At 38.5% G+C, this 15,746-nt stretch overlaps 1 long non-coding RNA gene across 1 annotated transcript; it reads left to right on the forward strand.

Moving 5' to 3' along the window:
• Window positions 1-360: 360 nt before the first annotated feature.
• LOC140169732 (uncharacterized) lies at window positions 361-5,880 on the forward strand. Its single transcript, XR_011861389.1, has 3 exons — window positions 361-716; window positions 1,959-2,085; window positions 5,694-5,880. It is a non-coding gene; the product is annotated as an uncharacterized lncRNA (long non-coding RNA).
• Window positions 5,881-15,746: the final 9,866 nt, after the last annotated feature.

The following is a 15,746-nucleotide window of genomic DNA, read 5'->3' on the forward strand; positions in this document are numbered from 1 at the left end:
GAGTTGTCGAGTTGTCACGATACTTGACGATATAATTGCGAGTTGTATGACGAGTTGTCATGATAATTGACGACATAAAGTCATGATAATTTCGTGTTGTCACGATAATTGACATGATAATTTCGAGTTGTCGAGTTGTCACGATACTTGACGATATAATTGCGAGTTGTATGACGTGTTGTCATGATAATTGTCATGATAATTGCGAGTTGTATGACGTGTTGTCATGATACTTGACGACATAAAGTCATGATAATTGACGACATACGCATGATTTATACTACATCGCGAGCGATTTGTTTGACCAATGAGGTGGCGCGTTCTTCCCAACGCAAAAACCCGCTCTATCCCATTGCACGACAGATTTCACCTCTGACCTCGATCAGCTGTGTTTGCGACAGTCATGACAGTAGTGTCCAGTTGCGAAAATCGAATTATTTGCCTCATTTTAACGGCGTGCTTGGATTAGTTTGCAATAGTAATATAAGTATTCAATTCACTTAATATTTAGAGAAGCAAATGACATGATGGATTGAGGACAATTATGTCCACGGACATCGAATACACCACGAAAACATGACGAGATTTGTCCCATTCACCCGTGCATCACACATGACTGTGCATTGATCATTGCAATACCGTGCAGTGTTTTCCGTGTGTACACCGTCCTCCAGGCTGAGTTGGGTGTGTTGTCTGTACGTACACGACTCTGCAAGGTGAGTTTCTTTTATAACCATTATTTTTTTATGCAAAAGTAAAACTAAACGACACAACATTAATTTTAACTGGCAGTGAGGATTTGTTATTCTGTCGATCGGACATCCGGGCATGAACCGGCTGACAATTTATTTTAGCACTGGACTGAAACAACATTCATACGTACTCGCTATAAACAGCATGCGTGATTGGTCGATAGGCGGGCATAAACAACGTTTATGCCCGGCGTTCCGGTCATAAACAAGCCGCGCGAGTTGCGCGCGAGAACTGATGGACGCTCGCGAGTAGGATATTACGCGTCTATGTTCGCGAGCTATTTACGCAAAGCGCGAGTGAAGCACGATGGACTAAGCAAGAAAACGTTTTCTTACAATTAGCGTTGGAGAAACTGTTAAAAATGATAAGGAACTGGTAGTTTTAGTTTAAAATGATGGTATTTTTTAGTTTTGGAGGAAATAACAGCAAGCAGAATGTTGCGTATGTATGAACGGGGTTCATTCATATATTTTCATGACTAAACGTTGTTTATGCCCTCGGGCTAAAGCCCTCGGGCATAAACAATCGTTTAGTCATGAAAATATATGAATGAACCCCTAATTCGCATTCACTGAACTCGGAGACAGCGTCGGAGTGTATCACAAGCTATCACACTATTGTGCCAGGTTCGACTCTCGATCTGCAAATACAAATATGCGATAAGTTGTTTTCACTCCAATGCATGTGATAAATGGATGTGACGTGGCCCCGACCGAGAGAATAGTATAGGAAAACATGATTTGTGACATGATCTGGTCCATGTGGACCAAAGGCGGTAAATTTGAAACTGAGATAGGTAAAAATATGGAGTAAAAAATAAGAAAATACATAAGAAAATAGACATCAAAAAACTTTAGAACCAAGCATGCTAGACCTTTGTTTTGTTTATTTCAGTAATGATAGCCTATTGTATGTATAATGTAATGATTACAGTAAATTAATTTTCAAAATGCCTCCTTTGGCCCTGATGGACCAGATTGTGTCACATTTTCACTTCATCTTCAGTCTCAATCCCAACCCACAGCAAGTGAGCATTAAACATAAAGTTTTGATTTTTGCTGAGTAGGCCTATGTACTATGTTTACAAAGTACATGTACATTGAAATTGTAAAAACAGAATTTTGAAAAATATTCAGGGCTTTCTCCTTAGCAAATGTTACAATATATGGCTTTAATTACAATGTCATATTGTTTTGTCTTTCCAGAAACTGGCACAGGATCTAGCAGGAAAAGGTCCATTCTGCAAGGCATATCTTCCAAAAATCTAGACTAACATGCGCTGAAGCAAAGCACCTGCAACCGAACAGCACGGCTTTCCTTAGTGAGGAGGATGTAAGTAATTTCATTTACAAAGTTGTAGCCAAATGGGTGCAGCACACCACACAAAATGCCAATACCTTATTCAGCCTGATCATGACCGAAAATAGTGTAAAATAACAAATTTTTGCGTGCTACGTCCCAATAAAGCCTTTTTAGAAGCTCAAAGACTTTAGACTTGTACTCGAGTCCAGCTCGTCCGAGTCCGAGCCGAGCCGAGTCCGAGCAAAGTCCGAGTCAAACAAAAATATGACCCTAGTCCGGACTCGGTCAGAGTCCATGCCTGGGGTGGGGCACTGAACTTTATATCTAACATGTATGTTTCTATCAGTGAAGTAGGGGCCTAAAAAGTGGGGGTTGGGGCAGTGTTCTTAGTCGGTTAATTAACCTCAATCTTACCGGTTAATTAACCGGTTAATTAACCGGTTAATTAACCACAGCATCATATTTAACCGGTGGTAAAATAGGTTAATTATGAATCTTGAATTATTCTGACGTTTTTTAAGTTTTAACACTTTAATATCACTTCAGTGTTCACTGGAAATATTAAAATAGTATTCTTCTTCTTGCTCTCTAGTCTAGAGTGTCATGCACCACATCATAGACCATATGTGCAGACTATATCATGGTCTATATGTAAAAATCTGTGGAGGGGGGTTCTTTGAAAAAATTTGTACGGGGATGTGCCCCGCAGACGTTTGGATGCTGACTTCCTCTATACATGTACCTACTTCTAATCAGAATTTGTTTTACAATGTATATCATACGAAAGCTAACACTTTTACTCCCTATACACTTTTCCCCATTACAGTAGGTCAACAGATTTATAATGCAATTCAATGTTATACATTGTAGCAGGTGAATGTGGTAATTACTGGTAATATGTTGAAAACTACCTATCCTTGAAGTCAAAACCTCATGTGTTCCTTATAATATTTTTCAATTTTTATGCCATTTTAAATGAAGAGCACACTATATTGTCCATACATGTATATAGGCCTACTAGCCTCATTTTAATGAGTAATTGCCAATTCTCTTTAAATTTCAAATCTTGTGCAAAAAGTTACTATTTTTGTCTGTTTTGTCATCATACGGTTGTAAATTCAATGATATGACATTGCTAAAGAGTGCCTACAAATTGATATGACCAAAAATGTGCAAATGTTGGCGCTTTTCCCCAAAATTGCTGAAAAGGTACCCCAAAACCGTGGCACATCCCTGTATACCTTCAACCAGGCAGAATGCCCACCACCTGTTGTACAAGTACCCAAAAATCCACAGCAGAGTGAGCAGATTATACCAGTTTTGCCCAGGATTGCTTCAATCAATAACTAAAAAGACAAAGTTGATAAAATTCTAATTGTATAGTCACAGACTTGCGGTATCATTGTGCATCTGTGTCAATGAGTGTAAAATTTTTTAAACAGGTTGAATTGACATTATAAGTTTATATATGAAAATAATTTTTTAATTTTAAAATTTTAAAATGGAATGTTTTAAAGCTAAAGGTGGACAAGAAAACTTCATCTGCTCATGTTAAATGCTTGCGCAGTGTTCTTCAGTATGATGGCATATTGAATTCCGAGCTCGGATTTATATATCTTCCAGCCATAATTAACCAATCTTACCGGTTAATTAACGTTAATTAACCGCCGTTTATAATTAACCGGTTAATTAAGAACACTGGGTTGGGGTCATTTACATTTTAAATGATGGGGGTCACAGGTATTAAAAGTTCTCTAGAAACTACATGTATCAGAGAGCAGTAAATGTGGAGATGTTGGCATGTGTGTGTCACATTAGTGACATGTAACTCACAGATGTACACAGGCCACAGGGAATAGGGAAGGGGCACCAGGCTGTGTGCAGCATTTAAATGTACATGGAGAGCAATGTATTCAATGGGGGTAAGATAAATTATAGAAAAATATTATAATGATAACAATATAAATAATAAAATAATAAAATAAATGATAATAATAATCATAATAATAGAAATTCACCCTTCAGAAATATCAAGAAGAAAATTAATGTGTTGAAATGTTTTCCCAGTTTGCCATTTTGATACCAGTATGCAAACAGCTTTACTTTTTACCACATTCATTAAAGCAGGCCTGGAATAACTACACATGTATACAAATCAGTTAGGGTGGGGTCCATATCCCCCACTTTTAGTCTGACTTCAGTCAGGCAGTGGGGGATTATGCTGTTACCAAACAAAAGTTCAAGTATGTGGTATGCTTTGTACCTGTGATATTAATTTCAAATATCTTTTTAAAACTGAACAAATGTGCAGTGAATAGTGAACACATACAAACTACACATACATGTATTCTCTCGGTCAGGGTTGTTCCATTTAGTGCACTTACCCATTTCTCACATCTGGCAAAGGGGACACCCTTACGACATCCCTACTGGATTGTACAGGGCCTTTGATTTCCAGTCAATTTTCTCCGCATAGAACACATCAATGTGCATTAATTTTCCTTTTGTAATTTATTGGGAGCGTATTCCCCCGATAATAAATCAAACTTTTTAAATTATTTCACAAAGAGGTATATTTATCATATGACATGTTTTGTGATTTCCCCCATTGAGTACAACGATGTGTCTGAGGGCGCAAGATGGAACAGCCAAATCTATCGCGAGCGACCAACAGTATGTAAAATACCTATGTAATAACCATACCCATACATGTACATGCATGTAAGGAGCACAAAGTTACTATACACTAGGATGAGCTGCCATGCATACTGCATGGTCCAGTGTGCACTTTTTCTCTTTTTTCACTGAGTTTCATGAATTAGAAAGTTCCATGAAAGAAGTTTTAGATATTTTATACAGTATTTATTAAAAAAATTATGAATAATTATTATCAATGCTAACAAGTATGACTATGCTAATTCACAGATATTAACTTAATTAATATGGTGGATATGTAGGATACATGACAGATGACTTATTTGACAGCACCCAATTTTAGGAAAAAGGGCAAATAACGTGAAGTCAACAAATTTTAAATCAAATTTTAGATCTATTTTGACATTTTTAGTTATAATCAGTTCACATTTAACATGGATTTAATTGCATGGACTCGGACCGGACTCGGCTTCGAGTCTTTTTATGTCCGAGTCCGAGCCGAGTCCGAGTCCGACAAAAAGTGGACTCGAGTCCGGACTCGAACGATACATCCCTGAAAGACATACAATCTCTATGTATTGTATGATGCAACTGTAAGTTTTTTCGTGTGCCCCCGAAGTTTTATTTTGCCCTCCTTACTAAGAAAGATGGATACGCCCATGAAACTATGCACGACAAGTAGACTTAGTAAATTACAGATTAGTGCTTTAAATGTGTCCCCGCTCTCACAGTTCGTAAACATTTTTGTTTTTTTTTCAAAATGATTGCAAGTGACTACTTTATGACCTTTGACCTCACACCTATTGAAATAGCAAATCATGACTCTGCTACAATAATTTATCATTTTGGAAGAAAAATCTAAAAATTTAAAAAGATTGTACATTAAGGCTTTAAGGCAAACAAACAGCCTAGATACCATAATCCTGATAATAATGTGTAATAATTAATCATTGGCTATTATTTTATTTTATTTCAATTTCCAGGTGCAGCAGTACTACTGAGGATACTGGTTTTATGGCGCAATTCTTGAAAGACAAAGAGGATCATGGTTTGGAAGTCAACAGCTGGCATCTGTTATCTGGCGCATCACTCGCTAGCCCTACAATATCCGAGAACCGCTAAAACCCACTAACCGCTCCACCCGAAAGGGGGAATTAGCAGTCTGGGTTTAGCAGTTTCTGGATATAGCCAGGTTTTCCGATATAGCATGGTTTTGGACCACCACAGTCAAAAGGCCCTATACTAGTAGGGCTATCACTCGCATGCATTGAAAACTTTCCTAAACTAACACATGCATGGTGTACTAGTAAATGTTTGCTCCAATTATCAAAACAATAAGGACCTCAACAAGTGACACTGACATGTGATGTAATCGTAATGCATAGTTCCTTACAGGCTGTAAAAAGTAGCATGGAATTATTGGACATGTTCTAGGCACTTTTCTTTGGTTTGCCTCAAATTCAGCAGTGATATCAATGTCTTTTCATGGCTGCGCCACACGAACCACCTTTTTTGCTACACAATTAACTATACGCACACAATTCAATACTGCGCCCAACAAAATATGCACCTACGTCACTACTGAACTTGAGGGGAACCAATGTATAGCCAAGGTTCCCTAGTCCAAAAATACGGATCGCTAGGCCGAAAAAATAGGAAATGGTTCACAAGTCCAAAAATAAATAAGGTTTACAAGACCTTAGCAATGGAAAATCTGCAGCCATTAGGACTAGCGACCCTTTTTTATCTTGGACTATAGTGACATTTATGACTAGCGCATGTTAGGATTAGCGGATGCAGGATGTAGAATAATTGTAGACCAAATTGTTCAGTAGCTGATCCATAGTGTCAGGGGCACAACAAGGGGGGGGGGGGGTACCTCAGGCCCGTAGCCAGCATTGTCAGTCCGGGGGCAAACGCCAGTATCGTCCCTATCTATTTTTCCCTCCCTTCCTCTCCCTCTCCTTCTTTCTTTCTTTTCTCCCAGGCTTCTTCTCGTCCCCATTTTTCCACTTCTCCATCCCTCCCGCTGGCTACGCTACTGGTTTACCTTCATCCCTGTAAGTATGATGAGTATCCACTAAGCAAGGGTTTAGAACCAAAAGGCCCTAACTGCAATAGCTGTCCCATAGACATCTTGATAATTTATGCATTATGTAGTGTACACATCTCATGAAGATTTTAAAAATGTCACCTGGCAGCTATTGCAGATAAGGCCCGTTAATGTCTGTTATTTATTAGATAAATAAATAAAAGGTCCTATATACATGTAAACCCTTGACATGAAATTAAAATAAAAGGTCCTACATGTAAACAGGGTTCGCAGGTTTTTGCCACAGGTGGAAAAAACCACGGTTTTAACCGCGGTTAAAACCGCTTGGCAAAAACAGTTTTTGCCGGCAAAAATGAAAAAAAAAAAAAAAGTGATTTATAGTTCAGTTTTTTTCATCTCAAAACAAATTATTAAGTTACAAAAATAATTTTCTGAGTGTAACAAGGCTAGATTTTGTAATTATAAGTAACATATAAAGAAATTAAAGGTATGCATTTTCATTGCTCAAGTGCATTTAACCCAAATGTGGCGTATATCAAATTTAAAACTTTTTCATTTTAAGGACTTTCATTGAGGCTGTGGCTGTGCATCAATGCATTCACACCCAAAGCCTTCAGCAAAGACTAGCCGATGTCAGTCAATGCTAGTCTTTTGTGAAGGCACCATATTAACACACAAGCTGGGCTCGAATTTCAGTCAGGGCCATTGCCTGCAGTTTTGGCCGTTGTGCCCCTGATCTTTGTTTAACTTCAAGGTATTCTTCATTCCTTGTTGACAAGTGGTCCCCAATGGCCTTGACAAAGGGTGCCCCCCCCCAAAAAAAAAAATGAAGGTCTGCACAAAAGCCTTCTCTAAAGACTAGTGGCTGCCAATAGACTGTAAATAAATGGTCTTTTTTCACTCATTATCTCATACTTCATTACTAAATGTATTTTTACACTTATTTCTCTGGTACATAATTATTAGAAAGACAAGAGTTCATGAAATAAACAAGAATCATTAGAATGCATGGTGAATATGTAGCTTTGATCATTGTTTTATTTTATTTTGAGATCTGTAAGGAAGTGAAGAAATAAAAGCACTATTTTTTCATTAAAAAAGTATGAAGAAGGAAGTCCAACAAACCAAAACAGTTGAACACACCTACTTAATAGAGAATAAATGATGGAGATTTTTTTTTACTATGTATGTATCCTCTATTGTGTGATGGAAGATATCCAATATAAAGTCTGTGTACCAAAAGTAACACAGCTGTTTTAAATACGCCTATAGGTTCAGAACTAGTAATCGTTTCCACAATATTTCTACATATAAAGAAGGAAGATTTATTTACGCTCATTTGAATACCCCATTTGTCAAATGCCGTTCAATACTGATAACACAGTAGTGCTTTTAACGAAAAAAACCCAAATTTAAAAGTAGCAATTTACAGCAATCAATGGTTATTATGCAAGCACTGTGACACGTAAAACCCTCCATTTATCTTTGCACTGACTTCAAATCAATACAAATAACTGCAACTTTTCAATTTAGGTATTTTTCTTTAAAAGCACTGCTGTGTTGTTACTATTGAACGAGATTGGACAAATGGGGTATAAAATGCGCGTAAATAAATCATCCTTCTTTCTATGTTGAAATATTGTGAACACAATTATTAGTTCAAACGCTACAGGCGTATTTATAACAGCTGCGTTACTTTTTGTGCAGTCTTTATTTTTATAATACAATTCAGCATATTCCCTCTAAATTCCTTTAAGATAAGATTAAAAAATGAGTGATTGTGATCTGGGACAAATCCAAAATTGGATTAAAACATTTAATCAAATTAGATTGAATTCTAATCTATTAGAAATATTCAATCTAAAATTCAATCTAATTTGATTTTTAATCTAAAAAATACTTGGATGGATTTAAAAAATCTTAATTCGAATACATCTACCGGTAATTTGATTTTAATCTATGGGGTTAAAAATCAATCTAAGCAATTTTAATCCCTTAAATATTAAAATTGAATTAGATTCATTTCTAATCTATTAGATTGAATATTTCTAATAGATCTTAATAATTTTTTACACATTCTGTTACACCTAATTTATGAGTCCCGACTTTCAACACAAGTATTGTTCAATTAGTGATGTTGAAGTGCGTTTCCGTCATTATTTCAGTCCTTTTATTTCATTTGTTTCATCTGCCTCTGCTGCAAAATGTGACATGAAATGGCTCACAGTGGCATTGGTTAATGGTGACTGGCAGTTGGTTGTTACTTGTACAGTATAGCTCTGATCTTTTAGTAGGCCGGCCTGAAAAAGAAATAGAGGATTTTAGAAAATTTGTCAGGGTACAGCTGGGACAGTGGCACAATCCCCCAGCATGGGGCTGTTACAGCGGCTTGGTTTGAAATCCTTGCCGCCCCCTTCTCCCAAATGAGCACATGCATCTGTATTCCCCCCAGCACCCCCTCCCTTGGCGGTGGTGGCAGATTTACCCCCAGCTAGCTGTTCCCTTGATTGCAAGTCTAGTTTCGCCACTGGTGCCCCAAGCTTCTCCCTCATCCGTCGCACACCACAGGCTTCATTTATGTGCCATATTTGGGGCTGTGCAATTATATGAGCCCGGGGGGTAATAAAATGTCCGAACGACCCACCAAAAATCGCTTGCCCCCCCCCCCTCAGCCTACAAAACATCTCTTTCCTCCCTCTTTTGGCTGCAAAAAAATCTTTGCCCCCCCCCCCCTACACATGCCAAATTTTTGGGGATCCCAATTTGCAAACCTTTAAAGGTCTAGATATGTTGCGAGCATGAAAATTTGCATATTTTTTTTTTACTGTTTTCCTAAGCCTTTTAGAGCGTTTTATTTAAAAGGTGCCCCATATATGTGTGCCAAAATTGCTTGCCCCCCCTCGGCTCGCATAAAATTGCTTGCCCCCCCCTTTCGGCTTGCCTATTTTACACTCCTTCCAGGGCTCAAAATTATTGCACAGCTGAGCCCCTTATAGGTATAAGGGTGGCTATCATTTTCTTCGGAAGGGGGGGTCATAGAATTTTGAGACCAAAAATAGGGGGTTATAATTTTGTAACAATCAAAATAGGGGGGTTATAGAATTATTAAGGACTGACTAAAAAGGTTTGCGCGCCACGCGCATTTTAAACTTTTCTTACACTTTTTTAAAACAAAATGTACACACAATCTTTAGTTATACAATGCAAGATTTTTGCGCTCTCCGTGCGCCTTCTTTACGCTTAGGGCCAAATTTTTAACGCGTTTTGTGCACTCCGCTCTAAAATTTTGATGGAAGGGGGGGGTCATAAAATTTTTTGACCCACGATAGGGGGGTCGTAAAATATTTTAGCCCGCGATGGGGGGGGAGTCATATTCATGACCCCCTGCTGAAGAAAATGACATCCCCCTAAAAGGTGAATTCAAATTTGCCATCAAACACCGCATCATTTTATATCAAATTAAACCCTTGATTAAAGAAAGCCAAATCTGAAAACCGTTTTGTCATAGCACTTTCCGTAGCAAAATTACATCTTGTCAAAGATCCCGGTCAAAGATTGACTTTCATGATCATCAAAACCCGGGTCAAAAACATTCATACTGCAGTTACTGTCCGTTTTCCTATACACAATACACAGTGCTCTTTCCCATTGACGAGTGACCTCTACAAATAGCCCTACGTTAACAGTATGGGGATATGACTAGTTAACGTCGCTGTGTGAAAAATAACCGGCCAATATTAAAAGTACTCTTTTAAAGTTCTAGAAAATATAGTTTTTTAACATGTCCTAAATTTTTAGCTAATTTAGATGTTTGGAAATATTCGTACTTTGGTGTTATAGGTAATAGTACATTGCCTAGTTAACGTCGCTGTGTGAAAAATAACCGGCCAATATTAAAAGTACTCTTCTAAAATTCTAGACAATATAGTTTTGTAACATGTCCTAAATTTTTAGCTAATTTAGGTGTTTGGAGAGGGTCGTACTTTTGTGTTTTAGGAAGGATATGTAAACGACAAATAACACCAAAAATATGAAGAAATTATTTCCAAACCGTGTTAAGTCAACAATCATTATGTTGCTCATTTTCAAGAATGCTGGTTTACAAAAAGCACGCCATTGTCTCATTTCGTGAACAATGGTACACATACCATTGTTTCCTTTCGTTTCCTTTATAATCGGTTACCCAACTGAAGCTTTAATACAAACTTTATTGCAATATCGCACATGAAAACAGTCACATGTGCACAGCCAGAGAAGATCCGATTTAATCAGTTGAGCTGTTTCAATGAGTGTTATCTTGGTTTAATAGCTTTTAATGGGGTTAAGTCCTGCAAAGGTCGAGATGAATTTACTGTAGACATGACTGCATCATGTCAGCCAACATTAGAAGCATCAATTGCAAAACAAATCAGCATACTCTCATGATAGAGCAGCTTTTCTACGATATAATGTATTGTCCATGTAGAGCCCATTTATTGTCGGATTTCTGTATGTAGAACACGCAGTTAACAACAATTGAGCGCTATTAACACATATTAATGTTTTTAAACAAATAAAATTCCAAAATATGGTACGTTTTCTGTCTTTGCTTGTTACGTGGTAGGCTATGTTGAAGTTGCGATGATATATGTTCAAATAAGTTTCAAGATGGATACCAACAAGTGGCGCTAGGCTCATAGAGTATCCATTGATAGCGGCGCGCCGTGAGTTCGAACCCCACCTCTGCCAAACTTAATTTTTCTTTTTTAAAATTTCATATTAGGGAAATGTGGCTGGGAAAATTTATGTATGGAGTGACGAGGAGTGCTGCCACACAAGCATAACACAGTAGGGTGAAGTGGGGCAATTTGCTTTGCAGATGACACTCGCTAGAAAGCCACAAAAGCTCGGCCCTCTGAAAAGGACTTCTCTAGGGAATATTAAATCCTACTCAAGTTCAAATGTTGTTGAAATGCCTTTACTCTGCATATTCTCAAGCTTTTCGATAGGAATTCATGTCTTTCAGACCAACCAGGCTGCAAAACCTTGCTTATACAATGTGGGTGATTGAAAACCATGGCCGGTTGTGACTGCCACCTTAGTGCAAGAGATTTTAGTTCACATGACTACAATCGTGCAAATCATGTTATAGAGTCGTCATATTTGGCCAATCATGTCAGAGTTGGTATATTTGGCAGAGTAATAGTGCATACAGTGCTGATTAATCTATAGGCCTACATGTAGGCTATGGAGGCATTACAACACTTAGGCCTGTACAAGAGCATACCCCCATTTTAGTGGGAAAAGGTCACTGAACTTTACATAGGGGTCAAGTTCAATTACTCAGACCTGTTCAAAACTCATACCGTCGTGATCCTCTGGCAATGAGGATTCCGAGAAGAAATATACAGCAAATTTAACTAGGATTTGCACGATAGTTACCGGGATTTATTGGACTATCTGGCTTGTTTTTTAGGACGTTTACAGTCTTGATGGTATTAAGATTTACAAGCCCAGCTAAAACTACACCCTGTTGCCAGTTCTCTCAGTCTACTGCAACTTTCCCCGACTTCGGGTCCTGGGAACTTTCCTCTCCAGCTGCAGTCTCTGTTAAGACATTTTCTGCTTCTCCATCTAAAGGTTTCTTCAACTACAAAGTTTTCTAAAAGATTCCCTGAATCTCCCAAATATTCTCCCAAAACAGCAAAATAGATTAGCAAGATTTAAGATGGTTACAGATTCTCAGAAATGCAATATATAAAATGGTTATGACTTCTTTTAAAATTATTTATGCAAGATATTCAAAGTAGGCCTATATACCGTATACATTTGGGAGGTGGGAGGGGCACTCAATTGTGCCTGTCAATAGAGGCAAGTTCTTGAGGCAAACTCTACACCCAATAAACCCCATGTAATGTTGCCTTAACTCTAGATAAGGGTCGTAAACCCCAGATAAGGCATCTAAACCCCAGATAAGAGACGTAAACCCCAGATAAGGCAGTCTAAACCCCAGACAAGGCGCCTTAACCCCAGATAAGGAACGTAAACACCAGATAAGGCATCTAAATCCCAGATAAGGTGCCTTAACTTCGGATGAAGGACGTAAACCTAGGATAACACAATCTAAACACCAGATAAGGCATTTATACCCAATATAAGGTGCCTTAACCCCAAATAAGGGTGTTAACCCTAGATAAGGCAGTCTAAATCCCAGATCCATTCTTTAGGCATCTAAACCCAGATAAGGCACCTTAACCCCAGATAAGGGATGTAAATATAGGATAATGCAGTCTAAACCCCAAATAAGCTGCCTTAACCCCTGATAAGGGACGTTAACTGGGATAACACTGTCTAAACCCCAGATAAGGGACGTAAACCCCAGATAAGACAGTCTAAACTCCAGATAAGACACCTTAACCCCAGATAAGGGATGTAAATATATGATAATGCAGTCTAAACCTCAAATAAGCTGCCTTAACCCCTGATAAGCGCGCAAAATGTTACAATGTTATCATTTTGGAGGCTAAAAATAAACATGCATATGGCCAAATTGGGGGCCCCCAAATTTTGGGGGCCCTGGGCCCGGGCCCATCTGGCCCAATGGTAAATCCGGCCCTGGGCTTACGTCTCCTTGCTGGGGCTAAGGCGCCTTGTCTGGGGTTTAGACTGCGTTATCCTTGGTTTACATCCCTTATTTGAGGTTAAGGCACCTTATCTGATGTTAGACTGCCTAATCTGGGGTTTACATTCCTTATCTGCGGTAAAGGTGCCTTATCTTGGGCTTAGATTGTGTTATCATATGTTTACGTCCCTTATCTGGGGTTACGGCGCCTTACCGGGGGTTTAGACTGCGTTATCTCCAGTTAATGTCCTTTATCTGGGCTTAAGCCAGCTTATCTGGGGTTTAGACTGCATTATCCTAGATTCACGTCCCTCATCTGGGGTTAGGGTGCCTTATCTTGGTTTAGTTGCCTTATCTGTGATTTAGACTGCCTTATTTGGGATTTAAACTGCCTTATCTGGAGCTTACGTCCCATATCTGGGGTTTAGATGCCTTATCTGGGGTTTAGACTGTATTTTCCTAGGTTTACGTACATCATCTGAAGTTAAGGCGCCTTATCTGGGATTTAGATGCCTTATCTGGTGTTAACGTTCCTTATCTGGGGTTAAGGCGCCTTATCTGGGGTTTAGACTGCCTTATCTGGGGTTTACGTCTCTTATCTGGGGGTTACGTCTCTTATAGGGTTTAGATGCCTTATCTGGGGTTTACGACCCTTATCTAGAGTTAGGGCACCTTACGTGGGGTTTAGATGCCTTATCTGTGGTTTATGTTCCTTATTTAGGGTTAAGCACCTTATTTGGGGTTTGGCCTGCTTTATCTGGGGTCTACGTCCCCTAATCTGGGGTTACGGCGCCTTATCTGGGGTTTAGATACCTTATCTGGGGTTTAGACTGCGTTATGCTAAGATTAAGGCATCTTAGCCCCAGGTAAGGATCGTAAACCACTGACAGTGCCGTCTAAACCACAGATAAAGATAAGATATAGGCAAAATTCTGCATTTTAGTGGTGGTTATTTTTCAATTTTGGCGGCCATCTTGGGATTTTAAGGTTCTGTACTGATTATTCTAATGGATTTATAGACCCTGTAACCATGGGTATAGACACTAGAATCATACTTCTAGGACTTTCTGCACCCGAGATATAGCCAAGTTAAGCGGGCGCAACACTAAATCACTACGCATTTTATGTAAGAACGAAATTCGGGTAATATAGTCCATAGTGAGTACCGTAAAATGGGGTAACTTCGGTCAGCGGAGTAACTTTGGTCGGTCAAATTTTTTTTTTTAATGGTCATATTTCCGTACAGCAATATAGTTTTTAGTCATATTTGGTCTCAATTTGTAAAGAAATATAATATTTGGAAGAAATAATAGTTGCTCATGTCCAATTTTCTTGAAATTTACGAAAATATCGACATTTTGACCAAAATGAGCATTTTTTACATTTTTTCAGAAAAATTAAAATCGGTATTTGTGAGCAAGGATGTGTGGTTGATTAATTTTGCAAGGGGTTAAATGTCACAAAAAACAAAAACTTGCCCATATACAGCGAAGATCAATTTTTTAAATTTTTTTTTCTTCATGGAATGTAATACTCTGACCAAAGTTGCCCCAAATGCGGGGTAACATTGGTCAGGCTATTTTTAACCCTAGGGCACCCTTTCAAAATTATCTAAAAATCTTTTTCAACTTCAAGGTGTAGAAGGAACCCTAATGTCATAAAAAGAAATAATTAGAAATATAATTGGTTTTGTTTGGAAGCAGTGGTTTAAAAACTCTGAAAAGTGCCCAAAGTTACCCTCATTTTACGGTATGAGATTGTAGCGACCATATCTACCGACATGTTCACTTTAAATCACTCATATGAATTCGACAAGTGTCTTCAATAATAACATGCAGAAAAACCGGACATTTTATCTCAAAAGCAATTCTCTGTGGCGGATGAAGACAACTTCCGATTTTGAAATGTGAGTGGTGAATTTAGTATATTTTTAGGCCATATTTTTGCACCGCGAAATAGCGAAAAAAGTCAACGGTCATCGATATAATGCCGACAAAAGTTTTGGAATCTACAGAAACAGAGCTTTAATTTGATATACCAAATTTATTTTGCCAAGTATTGCAGGGACGCCAGGAATGGCGCTCGAAGTAGGCCAAAATCACACGTTATCCTATGGGACGCTTATTTAGTGTTGCGCCCCTTAATGTTCACTGGCGGCCATTTTGAAATTTTGGCAGCCATCTTGGAATGATAGGTCCTAGGCTGATGTAAATGACTCTACTGGATTCCTTGACCCTGAAAACATGGGTATAGACATCAGAATTGTTCTGTTGGGTGCTTCTCTGACCAAGTTATGGTGATTTTAAGGGAGTTTGGCGGCCATTTTGAAAAACGCCCTCTACCGAGAGTTCCCCACACTTTTAGATGGTACAGTCCCCTCCC

This window comes from Amphiura filiformis, chromosome 14 (genome assembly GCF_039555335.1).
Source record: "Amphiura filiformis chromosome 14, Afil_fr2py, whole genome shotgun sequence".
NCBI lineage: Eukaryota > Metazoa > Echinodermata > Ophiuroidea > Amphilepidida > Amphiuridae > Amphiura > Amphiura filiformis.